At 38.2% G+C, this 13,892-nt stretch overlaps 1 pseudogene; it reads left to right on the top strand.

The window, feature by feature from the left end:
• Window positions 1-2,284: 2,284 nt before the first annotated feature.
• LOC133449576 (NXPE family member 3-like) lies at window positions 2,285-13,475 on the top strand (annotated as a pseudogene).
• The last annotated feature ends 417 nt before the right edge of the window (window positions 13,476-13,892 follow it).

Raw genomic sequence — 13,892 nt, 5'->3', positions numbered from 1 at the left:
TGAGATTTTCTTTTACTAAAATGAGACATTTTAACTAGAAATAAGACAAATATTGTTGTTAAGATTGTGAGTTTTTGCAGTGATCCATTTTACTTATCCTGTGAAGGACAGAGTCATATTGATACGTTCAGAAAAGTGTTTTTTATTGTTGTGTTTTGATGTATTTGATGTAAGCCCAATGGATATTTAAAGCTTACAGAAGGCTGCATTTAACTGCTGCTATGTCATTCCTGCAGTATTTCTGCAGGTGTTTTGGTCACTGCTATTATTTGTAATATATTATATTATTTCTAATCAGCACAAATTATCTGTCCCCATATGATCAAATCCACCATCCCCTGATTATTTTTTACAACTCGAGTACTGTATATAATATAATAATAAGTAATATAATAACCACACTTTATGCATGTACTAAAAAAAAAACATCACAAAAACATAACCACACACACACAGATAGCTGCCCAATGAAACAAACATAGTGAAATAATACTGCACCATACAGCACTCTCTCCCGCACACTTTATCGTCTTTTTTCTCTCCTTTTTCTTTATAATTTCACCTGTACTCATAACTCCTTACTGTTCACATGCATGGCATCTTTCTTTTTCTTGCGTGCTTATGCACATGGCACACCAGGGTCTGCAGTCCCTAAAAAAATGACTCGTGCAGTGTTAACCCTTTAGTGACCAGGCACTTTTAGTGTGTGGGTCACATTAGTTTAGTTTTCATCTAGCCTGATCATTGGCACATGTGTCTCATCAGCCTCTGATTGTGTATCTGTTTTCTTGTCTTTCCTTTCCTCCCTGCCTGTCAATTCGTTTTCCTACGCCAGTGTCTCCAGAGTTCTTTGATGTTCTGGCTTGGTTCTGTTGTATTTTTGTTTTTCTGAATAACTGATAACTTTTTCCAAGATTAAACCTTTATTCATTTGCAACTCCTGTTTTCTGAGTCTCCTGCATTTGGTTTCTACCCATCTCGCTTGTGAAATGCTGGAATTTACCTGAACAGTGTTTAAACATTCATGATGGGAGTTGTACTTGCCCTTAATTGACTAATCGTGGGAATCTGTGCTGTAAAACCTGGATACATTGGATTAGAATCAAGCATTAAAAGTTGCTGGGAATAACTGGAAAGGGGAACAGAGCAGAAATGAATGCATGATCACATGCATTCATTTTGGGTGCGGTTGTATTTGTGGTGAAAAGATTGCACAACCAGTCCATTGCAGGGCAATATATAAAAAAAACAAACACACACACTCACTTACACTTGTCAGAATGAATTTAATATAGATGCTGGTTTACTGTCATTTTATTCTGGGATATGCTGATTTCTGCTTATCATGTGCAATGGCCACAAAACAGTAAGAGATCCAAAATAGTCCTGAGGGGGTTGGAGTGTTAAAGTTCCTAACTGATTACTCCAATAATAGTATTCATACATTGTTTTTTGCTTTTCTTGCTGGTGCATTAATATGCAAGTAAGAACTTATTTTTGATTGACTTATTTCTATTTCTATCTATGTCTTTTTTTCTCTCACCCAGTGCTCCTACCTAAGTCAGTTCTGGGCATTGCTCCCTCTACCAACCCCGGGAGGCCCTGCACTGAGCTCAGGTCTCCTTACTTGAGGAGTGAACAGGCTGTGGTGGAAGGATCACGTTATTCCAGACAGATCCTCCCCACCCCATCTGCTGTCAACCATCCTGTCATTTCTAGGAAAAGAAGACTCGAAGCTCTGAAAAAACAGCTGTGGAGTTTCGTTCTTTTGTACGTCACCTTGCTTTACCCCCAAAGACCCCCAGAGTTCTGTAACATCTACCAACGGATGGGAAGAGGGATCATTGGATAAATGTCTGAATGAATACATTTTTTTAAACAGCATTTTTCAATATTGTCCCAGCTTTTTCAGTTTCTGTTTTTACTTTGTACATAATTGGGTAACAATTATTTACGAAGCCAATCCCTTTCATGATCATCAAGTACTGTGACATGGTCTGTCATTCAACACACAGACAGAGACAGGGAATGAAGGACTCAGCCAGTCGAGTTACTGGTTCTTTACCAGAAGAGCCCAGCACCGTAAGAGGTGGCGAGGCTGGGACTGGTTTTTTGTGGTAGCCAGTCTCATGAAACGTGGTGGAGCTGCTCATACAGATAACATTCTCTAACTGGGAGAAGACATTGAACTCAGCTGAGAGCTGAGCTCTCTGTTTGCACTTCTCCAACCAACCATTGGACAGCTGTTTTGCCACATCTCCCACATGGGCTGGGACAAGTTCTGAGTGTAATACGGATATACAGTAATTGTTGCCTTCTTTTGTGAGTGTGATACCTGCTGTCGTGCTGTGAATCATTTGGAACCACCAATGCCTTATTTGAAAGAGGATCCCTTCATCCAAACTCAATCCAATTGACTGAAGGAGGAAATATTTCACCAGAATTTAAATTTTCTACAAATAAATCTCAGCTCAGGTGAGGTCCAATAAAATAAAGTTTTGCTTCAGTGATGATAAAACCTTTTTTTTCCACTGATCATTTAACTTTTTCGTCTGTGTGTGCTTTTTAGGTAATGAGTATCCATCACTGTACTTTGAACTCTACACTTGTGCTTTCAGTGACTAGCTAAAAATGTATACTATTTGTCATATGCAGCTGGTATGGAACTTATGACACATTTAGAGGAACTCCAAATGGTTACGATTATATGTAAATATAAAAAAAAATATCTGGGAACAATGGGGGAACAAGTAAATCATAAGTTATCTGAGCAGTGTTTTGGCAGCTTGGAATATCATTTGCTCTTTCTGTTTTTCTGCTCTTCTTTTGGCTTAACACATTTGTATTGTTTTGTTTGAAATGTCCCTGTGCTTTCACACCATGTCTTGTCGGCCAGTTTCGCCTCATCTGCTCATTAATTCATCAATCCACATGTATATAACCTCTGTATAAGGTTTTCTCTGAATTGGACATTCTTTGTATATCTCAGCGGAGTCAACGTTTCAGGTCATGTGGTTCGTTGTGATCTTCTCTTCTACATCTGCTGCAAATCTGACAACAAAACACAACAGGCACACAAACATTGTGAATCTGAAAGAGAGAGAAAAACAGAAACGCAAAAACAGAAACAGGCAGAGACAAACACAGCAACCAACCCAGGTCTCTAAAATGTAATCAAGACCACTGCAATTATTTGTCCCCACAACTGTTGGGGTGAGCATGTCAGTGATTGAGCAGGTGTGTATGTCTGTTTAAATGTGTGTGCAAGGCAAAAACTGCACTAAGAGTGGCGGAGGGGGGGGGCACAACCACGCCCGCCGAGACACCAGAAGGTACCCAGCTCACCCAGCTCACTCCCTGTTCACTCCCATCCCATCAGGTTGCAGGTCCAGGTCCATCAGAATTAAAACCACCAGGCACTTGAACAGTTTTCTTGTGATTTGGATTTGACAACGGCTGTAAGCGGTTGTCTTCAAGAATAAAGAACTCTTTGCTTCTAGCTTTGTAGGAAAGGTTTATGATGACTGTTTTTCTTTTATCTTTGAATCTAGCACCAGATGAGGTTTTTGTTGATCATGAAGGGAAGAGGTTGTAAAGACACTAATTTTCTTAAGTGTTGCTCCACCTTCCTGTTCTTGGCTGCGTGTGCCTTTATCTTCCAGCAATATCATAAGAAGGTGAGTACTTTTCAAGTTGTAACTTTAAGCAGAAGAAACTGTTTTTCCCATTAAAAAAAAAATCAATATAACTTGGCAATAAAACTCTGGCAAAAGATGGAACGTGCTGTATAAATTGAACTCTAATTTCATTCACAATCCAGACCTGTAATTTGCTGCAGATTTCATTACAATTCTGTAAGTTTGCATACATTCCAATGCAATGTCACTGCAGGCATTGCAGACTTCTGTCAGTCTCTCCCTCACAATGCATCAAATCATGGAAATTACCCTCTTCAGAAGCTCTGACAAATAGTTTTAATCTCCATTTATTTGACTTTTTCTTTGCTTCAAGATCTCAGCTTGCTTGTCTTTTTGTATGCAACCATGAGTTCATCCATAGATTGCTTTAAGTCAGCGGTTTTGTAATTCACTTTATCAATAGATTCAGCAAAAAGTAATATGTTGGTTTCCCTGACTCCTCATCTATGCTCTGTAAGGATGTTGTATATTTTGAGGGGAATCAGTGAGCAGAGTTTTTCTGACGCTGGGTTTGTGGAAATATTGCATGGTATTATTTGCCAGAGTGTGGTTGTAACTAGTGTTCATAAGCATGAAAAGGTTTCTTTCCAACCATAAACATCTTCCTCTTCTAAAACAAGTTGTTTCTTCTGAACAAATGGAAAGAAATTACAGTATTTCATAATATAATTTGCAGTGAACAACTTTGTTTTTTGTTATGAGTAACCCAGCCTCCTCCTAAAGAGTTATTACAATAGCTTTTCATCAGCAGGAGTAATTATCCACCAATAATATAAATATATATAATATATAAATATAATTATATAAATATATATATATAATATATAAATAATTTGTATTTTAGAACGGTCTGTATTTGGATTTGTTTTCTCTAATATATGTTTTTTCAGTTTCATTATAAAATGAGGACCACCATCTCACCAGCAGTTTCTCCTGAACCTCAAAAGCATCATGACTTCTGCAGCATCCATCCACGGTCACCACAGGAGGCTCTAGAAGTACACTACCTAAAAGACTTAATTGCGTGGCCTGAAACTCCCCCCGTACCATCCCCTTTTTCCTTCAATGAGACCAGTGATCCGGCTCACAGTACCTTCACTATTCTCCCTCGGAGAGGAGGGCAGCAGTGGCGTGTAGGGGATGAGCTGGAGGTGTTCATAAAAATTCATGACTTCCATGGTCGTCCCAAGATGACTGGAGGAGATGTCTTAGTGGCCCGGCTTCACAACCCTACTCTTCAGGCAGGTGTGGCCGGACAAGTGGTGGACCATCACAACGGCAGCTACGTGGCTGTGTTCTCCTTACTGTGGGAAGGAAGTGCACATGTTGAGGTAATAATAAAACTAGTCACATTTAATGTGGCTGTGCCATGCGTGTAGTCTTCCATTGGACTGTTAACTGATGCCTTTGGTCCTCGCTTGGTCAGCTTTTCTTGTACATCACATACTGTACACCCATTTTGTTTATTGATTCTTATTCAATCTAGTCATTTTTCAATCAATTCATTTCATCAAACCATTATACAAACACAAATGTAGTTCACTCACCACCTAGCTACTATATAAAGTGTTTACAGCATTACAAATGAACTTCTGCACCTTTAGCTCTGAGGATGCCCCCACATGTGTGGAGGGTTAGGACGATTTAACCACACTTTCCAAAAAATATCCACTTGTTTTGTCTCTTTCTCAATCACTTGTTTTTTTCCATCATGAATTATTTCATTCTCTTAATCAGTGCTTTGTATTTTTGTTGATGTGTGATATTGATGTTTAGGTTTAAAAGAAGAAAAGAAAACTTTTAGGTAAGCCAAGTTCTCAGAGTAGTAAGTGAGATGTCTCACTATGGGAGATACACCGCTCGCCTATTCCTCAGAAGCATTTATGTCAGTATACCAATCCTGATAGGCTGGTGAAAACGATGACATGACCCCTTCCTATAAGTAGCTTGTGTTACGATTCAACGTCAATTCAAATGAGTACCTCTTCTCGCTTCTCCCGGGCAAGAAGGGCTAGCTGGTGAGAAATCCCACTCATACTACTCTGAGAACTGGGGTCGTTGCATCGTAACACAAGTTACTTATGTAATCACTAGCCAATCAGGATGAGCGTAATAAGATAAATGCTTCTGATTGCACGAGGGGCGTATCTCCCATATGGAGACATCGAAACAAATCCTATGAATGAGAGAACATTCAGATGTAATTTAATATATATATACAGTTAAAAAGTTTTTAGGTGCAAAGCAACTGATGTCGCCAGTGCAAATCTGTGTGTACGTGCGTTATTATAGTAAAAAAAATAAAACTGAAACTAACAGTGAAAAATAAAACCCAATTAACTGAAATAAAAAAAAATAAAAATAAATAAATAATAAATCTAAAGGAACAACTCTAGGTTGGTTTAGATCATATCTATCTCACAGATTCCAGTTTGTTCATGTTCATGAGGGTCATTTAACCTTGGTTAAATGGCAGATATGGCAGATGCGTGGATCCCCTGTAGCCACAGGAACACTTGCATACAGTACTACAAAGTTAGTCACAATATCCAGTATTCGGCAAAAGCAGCAAGCTGCAAACTGTGTAGAGAGTTGGCCTGCGCTCTCAACTGGAACCATGTGACCTCCCAGGTGGTAAGAGTTAGGGTTATGTATAGGTAAAAGTGCTCCATAGCCTGGAAGTCACATGGGTCTGGCCAGAGTGCAACTCGTGGAGCCACCACTCTTTACAGTTTGCAATCAGGTCCGTCTTATATTTGCAGGGAAATGCATTTACTTGTAATCATTTGTATCCAGTTAAATGACATTTGGTGTTTGACTTGACTGGTGACAAGTGACTGTGGAAAGGAAAAATAAACTCCCTTTTAGCAGGAAGATATGGCCTAAATAAACAATTAGACTAGCTGAGCTATGTCTCAGTAAAATCCCGTTTGTAGGTCTAGATATTTTTTTTTTGTTTTTTTTTCCGCATATCTAGGTTGGTTTTTTTTTGGTTTTTTTAGTTTTACATGTACATGTACAGTTTTACATGTCTTATTTTACTGCTACTACTACTGCTACTACTACTACTACAACTACTTCTACTACTGTCATTTATCAGACTCTTTTATCCAAAGCGACTTACATCTAAGACAACAACACAAGCAATAAATCACAAAGGAGGTCCAGCTGGATCAGTGCTGGTCAGACTGCTGAGAGTCCTGGTGGATACATACAGGTGCTGCCATGTCAGTGCTAGAATTTTTTTTTCTAAGTGTTCCCTTCCTGCCCAACAACACCGTCCCTTTATACAAGAAAGCTACTTCTTAAAAGACACCATCAAGACACCATAAAGGGTAACAGATATTACAGCAAATCATTCAACAACCAAGGTTAAATGACCCTGACAGAACAAACCATGGATTCATGATCCAGGTGAAAAGTTAGGAAAACCAACTGACTTTCTGGTTTATGTGGACTGGTTAGCAATTACATTTTCATCAAGTGACTCACATTTTTCATTGTTAAAATATCCCCTAATGTCCACATTTAATTTCTCTGCTGTCATATTTCTTGGGAAAAACAAAATATGATTGGTTTCGTTAAAGAAGCGAATAAGACTGGGTACTCTTAGAAAAAGTACATTTGAGGCATGAGCCTCAAAAGCCACCCCTCCTTTCTGCTGCCAGAAAATGTCATCTCAGTATCATATATATATATATATATATATATATATATATATATATATATATATATATATATATATATATATATATATATATATATATTTTTTTTTTAACTTGAACTTGGTATACTTCTATTTTTCTCTTCTTTTCTTAAAACGGGTAACAATACAGGTGCGCAAAACAGAAACGCATACATGTACAGGACAAGAGGGGGCGCTAGAAAACAAACAAAACAGACAAAATCAATGTTTGTGACCATGTACGTGGGAATGTGCGTTTATTTATGCAAACACATGTCTGGTGTGTATGAGTATGATGGTTTTCTAGAATGACGGTTATTCTAAGAAAACGATAGCAGCCAAAAAAAAGAAGTAAATTAAAAAAAATAAGTTAATTAATTAATAACTAATAAATAAAGTAAAAGAAGGGGGCAATCAATCAATTAAATAAGTAATGTAAAGTACAATAATAAATATCTATCTTCATCAATCCTCAATCCTCACAATCCTCTTTGAACATAGCAAAGCAGTAATAATGGCTATTTTCTATTAAAGAAATACACATATTCATTGAGAAAAGAAATGGAAAATGAATAACAATAATTATGATAATGATATGATTGACTAATAATCAATTAATAACATGACAAAAATGACAGAAGTAATAACATGGTATACTTCTATTAAAATTACTTTATATTACTTTATTTCTGTAATAGATGGTAAATCCCTGCAGTCATTTCAAAGTTTTGTGTAAATTTCTTTTTCTTTGTGCTAAAAGGTCACCATGGTCCACCCCAGCGAGGCAGTCACAGTTCTCCACAAACTGACCCACGAGCAGCCTAACAGGGTTTATTTCCAAAGCCTCTTCCGATCAGGTTCAATCACTGAAACTACCACCTGTAATGTGTGCCTTAATGGACCTCAGGAGAAGCTGTGCAACTACACTGACCTCATTACTGGTGATCTGTGGTTCTGCTACAAGCCAAAGAAATTAACGTGTGATGTCAGGGTCAATCATGCCAAAGGGGGATTCAGACAAAAACTCAAGCCTAAGGAAGATAAGCTCTTTCAAAGGTGAGATCTACATCAAGCCATCCATTTTCTATACATTCTTAATCCAAGGCAGGGTCACAGGGGTCTGCTGGAACTTATCTAGGCACGTGAGTATTACACATGTATGTATAATATGTATATGCATAAATCCCTCAATCAAGGTACCTGGACTTCCCTTCCCTGTTGGTAGATTGTGAACATTTTAGGTCCATGTAAGTCGCAGGCCTCTGTTTTGAAATTCAAAATAAAGAAAATCAGAAAATCAAGTTCTATCACCATGGTTCTATCACGGTGGTGGATGTAGAGCCCGTTGGCCAGATTTCCGTCGGTCTGCCCCAGGGCAGCTGTGGCTACACATGTAGTTCATCATCACCAAATATGAATGGAGTGAATCAATCATGGTACCATTGTGAGCGCATTGAGTGTCCAAGAAAAGTGCAATATATGAATCGGATCCGTTATTATTATTGTTATTATTATGTTTTTTGGTATAAAATCAGTAAACAGCTTGTTACCCATTACATTTTAAAATTGGTAAACAAAACATGTCTGGTTTTGTGTTGAGCGTATTATGGATATGTATTGGCAAGAATCTCATGATACGATACGGATCCCTATACATGTGTCACGATACGATACCTATTGTAACATTGTGATATATCAAAGTATTTTACTTTGTTAACTAAGTCCAAAACAAGAGTTGCTGTACATGTACACTGGAAGACACTGATCAGGGGACAAACTGAGTAAAAAAAATTGTTTTCAAATAACTGGTAAAAAAACTGAAGTGGCTCTTCCATGCCATCTATCGGAGAGGAGGAGCAGAAGTCACTTCTGTTCCTGATCATTTGTGCATTTTATTTGTCATTTTAAAACTAGGAAATGGAAGAAAAAAAACTGATTCTTGATCATTGAACATGCTCTTTTTTTGATTTTTTTTTTTTTTTTTTCCTCCAGCAAGGTCAATATGAAAGTCTTCATTCCTGCTTCTGGACCTGAAAACATCACTGTTCTGCCAAAACTAAAAGGTACACCCTAACATTTACCACTAAAAACTATTTGTCAAATTGCATCAGAATAAAAGCCACAGACATGTCGTTAGACATGGACAGGCAAAAAAGATCTGTTAAATTAACACATCCCTCTGCAAATAGATTTGTATCTCCTTAGTTAGCGTTCCATCTATTCTGTAGAGCAGTGGTTCCCAACCTTTTTTCCTTGGAGCCCCCCCTACTTGTGTTTAAGACCAGCCAGGCCCCCCGACCTGTACGTACTAGCACCAAAATAGTCTTTGATTGAAAAAATGAACATGAATTATGTTTTTTTGATACATTTCTCTTTGGTTTACTCTGTATACATATGACTTTGTTTTTCTCCAATTTCACCAATGTATAAAATACGCACAAAAGGACATAAAAGGACATAAAAATATTTCTGAAAAATGTCTCTTTTAAAATGAGACCAAATTTTTTTTAACATTTTTTTTTAACAACCCTTCGGAGTAAATTAAATATTGAGTATTGAGTAATGATATAATAATAAGGAATGAAATCATTTCCAGGTACCACGATGACCCTACCTGAGTTTGCCCGGGTGAATTCTGAATAGGGATCTACTGGGTTTTAGATGGGGCCCGACTGTTTAATTTTCTAAAGTGGGGCTTTTCTAATATATGTTTAAAATATTCAAATAAAAAATAAGGGTCTCAGAGAGGTTTGGGAAACACCTTTTTTTTTGGTCTTTTTGTGTGAAGTGTTTAACTAAAAGTATATATCTTCTCAGATCAACCAGAGAGGAAAAGCCACATTGTGAAGATTGGACCTTCTGGGTATTATTATCAGGGTGTGTGGCGAGCTCTCAAGGGTACCACAGTTCGCCAGTTCTACACCACAATGATGAGTCAGTGTCTGAAAGGCAAGGTGGTCCACTTTTTTGGAGACTCCACCATCAGGCAGTGGTTTGAATACCTGAACTCAATATTACCAGGTAACTGCACAGCAGATATTTCTGAAAACATTTGGAATTTTGTTCACATTGCAGCCTTATCTGTTCTCTTTGTCACAAATGTAGATCTCAAGGCGTTTAATCTGCACAGTCCGAAGCAAACAGGACCTTTCATGGCCTTGGACTATGCAAACAACATTTTAATGACATCGCTGCCACGGACCCCCTATCCGTTTTGGCAACGTCCCACTCAGTCAACTGCGTTACATTGCCAATGAAATAGAACATGTGGCTGGAGGCACCAACACTGTTGTAGTTATTGGCATCTGGTCGCACTTCAGCACTTTCCCTGTCGAGGTCTACATCCAGCGGTTGCAGGGTATCCGGAAGGCCGTGGTACGGCTGCTGAACAGGGCTCCGGGTACCAAGGTCATCATCCGGACTGCAAACCCCAAAGCTCTGACGCTCTACGAGACATTGACCAACAGCGACTGGTACTCAATACAGCGGGACAAGGTTCTGAGGGCTATGTTTGAAGGAGTGAAAGTCCATATGGTGGATGCATGGGAGATGGGCCTGGCCCACCATCTGCCACACAAACTCCACCCACAACCGCCTCTTGTCAAGAACATGATCAACGTTCTCCTATCTTACACATGTCCTTCAAAAGCAGTGGTGGGCAGTGCATTTCACACTTAGGCCTTCAGTGATGTCCAACTTAATCAATAAATACCTTTCATTTGTTTGGTTTATTACACACACACACACACACACACACACACAAACACACACACACACACACACACACACAAATACACACACACACACACACACACATAGCCACTCAGTCACATACATATACACACACATACACAGCCACACAAACATATACATACACACACACATAGCCACAAAGACATGTACACACACACGTACGCATACACATATACATACACACACACACACACACACACACACACACACACACACACACACACACACACACACACACACGCATGATCATATACATACACGCATACACACACATAGACATACACCGGCTTGTTCACCTGCATGCTGGCTCTGTAGTTTTTGGGGTTAGGCAGCGGTAGCGGTAGCTTAGCTCAGACTGCAATCAGATCTCAAGATTTGGGTCGATTGCTGTTCGTGTTTTGGTCAGCTCCGTGCAGGTTTTGTGTTTTGTTTGTGGTTTTTTGTTGCAGATTTCCAGTGCTTGACGTGTGTCTCCATGTGTTCCTGCTTCCTGGATTGGCAGTGGATGTCGTCACCCCCCCCCCCCCCCCCCCCCCCACCCCAAAAAAAATAAATAAATAAATCACTGGGTTTGTATGTGTATATTTATGTATGTGTACGCATATGTATGCGTATATATATGTATATATATATTAAATATAGTAATAATGCACATATATATACCTTTGGTTTCTACCTTCATGGTATCAATCATTAATATGTGTGCAGACAAGGTAAAAAAAAAAATAATTAAATAAATACCTTTCATTATGCCAGCATTCATAACACCGGGACTGGAGAGTAGTTAGAAAACACACTTAAGCACTACTCAGTCGTGTACAAAATGGGCTATTATCCGGCACATTTTAAAAATCAACAAACCTGCCTCTGCAATTAAAACATATCTGGTAATCTACTGTCAAAACTGAAAGATAAAAGGGTTTTTAAAATTAACTTAAAAAAAAAGCTTCAAACAATGATGAGAAAACTGGCTTATAGGCTTCTGGCCTGTTGTTGCTGGTACATCTGAGTTATATATAAAAAAAAAGATCTTTCTAAAAAGTTGTATTAAATGAGTCCACAAAAAATATGCAAGCTTTAACAAGATTGTACAATAAATTGCAAAATCATAGTTTAATATCAGAAACACTAACAAGACGGCCATACTTTGGCGACAGCGACGCAATAAACAAGTCTCTTTATGAAAAACCTTTTCAAATAATGACGTATCACGTCTTTCTGTGACCTGTTGCTTTGAGTACAACCAGAGTGGCGACACTTCCATAGGACTCCGTTGTAAAACATGGCGGACAGCACTTCCTGGTGATGGAGCCTCTATAGTTCCACAAGTGGCGTCGATTTCAGTGGCCGCACGTCGAGAAACTCCTGAGGTAAGGCGATGAAATATCGACCAATTTTAAGTCATTATGCGTGTTTATTATATCGGAGGCGCTTTTTAAGTTACATATGAATTTTTTCAATTTTTAAATTCATACATTTAATAGACCAAAACATTGCACAGTGATTTAAACACTGTGGGAGTAGATCACCTGTTACCAATGAATTAATTATATTGTTTACCTCTGATTTAAAAAAAATATGACATGTTTATATGGGATGTTGAGTTTAATTATTTTAAAGGTAATCCTGAAAGAGCCTTGTGAAGTTTCTGCTGTCAATAGACTCCACAAGTGGGGTAGCTATAAATTACATGAGCTGCAAAATAATGTTGTGGCTGTTCCTTTTCTTAGTTGTGTATGTGAGTCATGTTTTCTTCTTGCAGGGTTTGCTGTTCCTAAAGCGATGCCTTCTCCACCTCCAGGAATGGGAACAAAGTGACCACCCTTTGCTGAGTCACTTTTTGATTTAAAAGCATATGTCATCATCTGCTTGTCTTGCTTTTCTTTTATCAGAGTACAGTGTAGATGAATACTTTATATTGGTGTGTATACTTACTGTAACTGACACTTTTATTTTGTTGTCATTGATGAATATATAGACATTAAGATAGTGAACTTAGTGGTTGCTAGATTACTTTTTCTCACTCTTCTTTCTGTGTCCCATAGGTTTGGTTCATGTGCACAGAGGATATTGCTAGAGGATATTGTAATAAAGCCAACTTTTACACCAGATACGCCTCTTTTTTTCAAATTGTTCCCCTTTGGAGAAGTGAGAGAGGTTCAAACACTACACTAATTACATATTAAAGGTTTAAGGGTCCGTCCTGCCCCTAATAGGTAGTTCTAATAATAATATTCTAATAAAATATATGCTCATATTCTCTGTAAGTGTGTAAAAGGAGCTTGTGTTCCACTGTAAGAAATGTAAGATGTTTCGTAGCCCCACCTTGCTGAAATTTAAAAAGGGACACATAGAACGCCACTTTCCGACAATAACTTTGTTACATTTGTTACTTTGTTACATACAATACAAAACACTGTTGTGTTTTGTATTGTAATACCTGCTCTGAACTTCTTAAACCTTACCTACGAACCACGTATTATAATGTTGACAAACTAAAACTAATACTGAAACGAATGGAAAAATACAAAACTATAATAAGTCTGGATACCCACTAATCAAAACTAAAGAAATAACAACATACATATCATCCATACATAAATAACTGGTACATGTGCTTCCTGCTGTGCTCTTTGTTATCCAGCTGGTGATGGATCCACGGCCTTTAGCACCTCACTCCACTCCTCTTCCCTCTCTCTCCACCTCCCCTCCTTTACAGGCATGTCTGCACAATTAAATATCCTGATAAATAAAAT

This window comes from Cololabis saira, chromosome 8 (assembly GCF_033807715.1).
Source record: "Cololabis saira isolate AMF1-May2022 chromosome 8, fColSai1.1, whole genome shotgun sequence".
In the NCBI taxonomy this organism is placed as follows: domain Eukaryota; kingdom Metazoa; phylum Chordata; class Actinopteri; order Beloniformes; family Belonidae; genus Cololabis; species Cololabis saira.
Note: the sequence above shows the minus strand (reverse complement) of the source record. Positions and strands in the feature narration are given on the sequence as shown.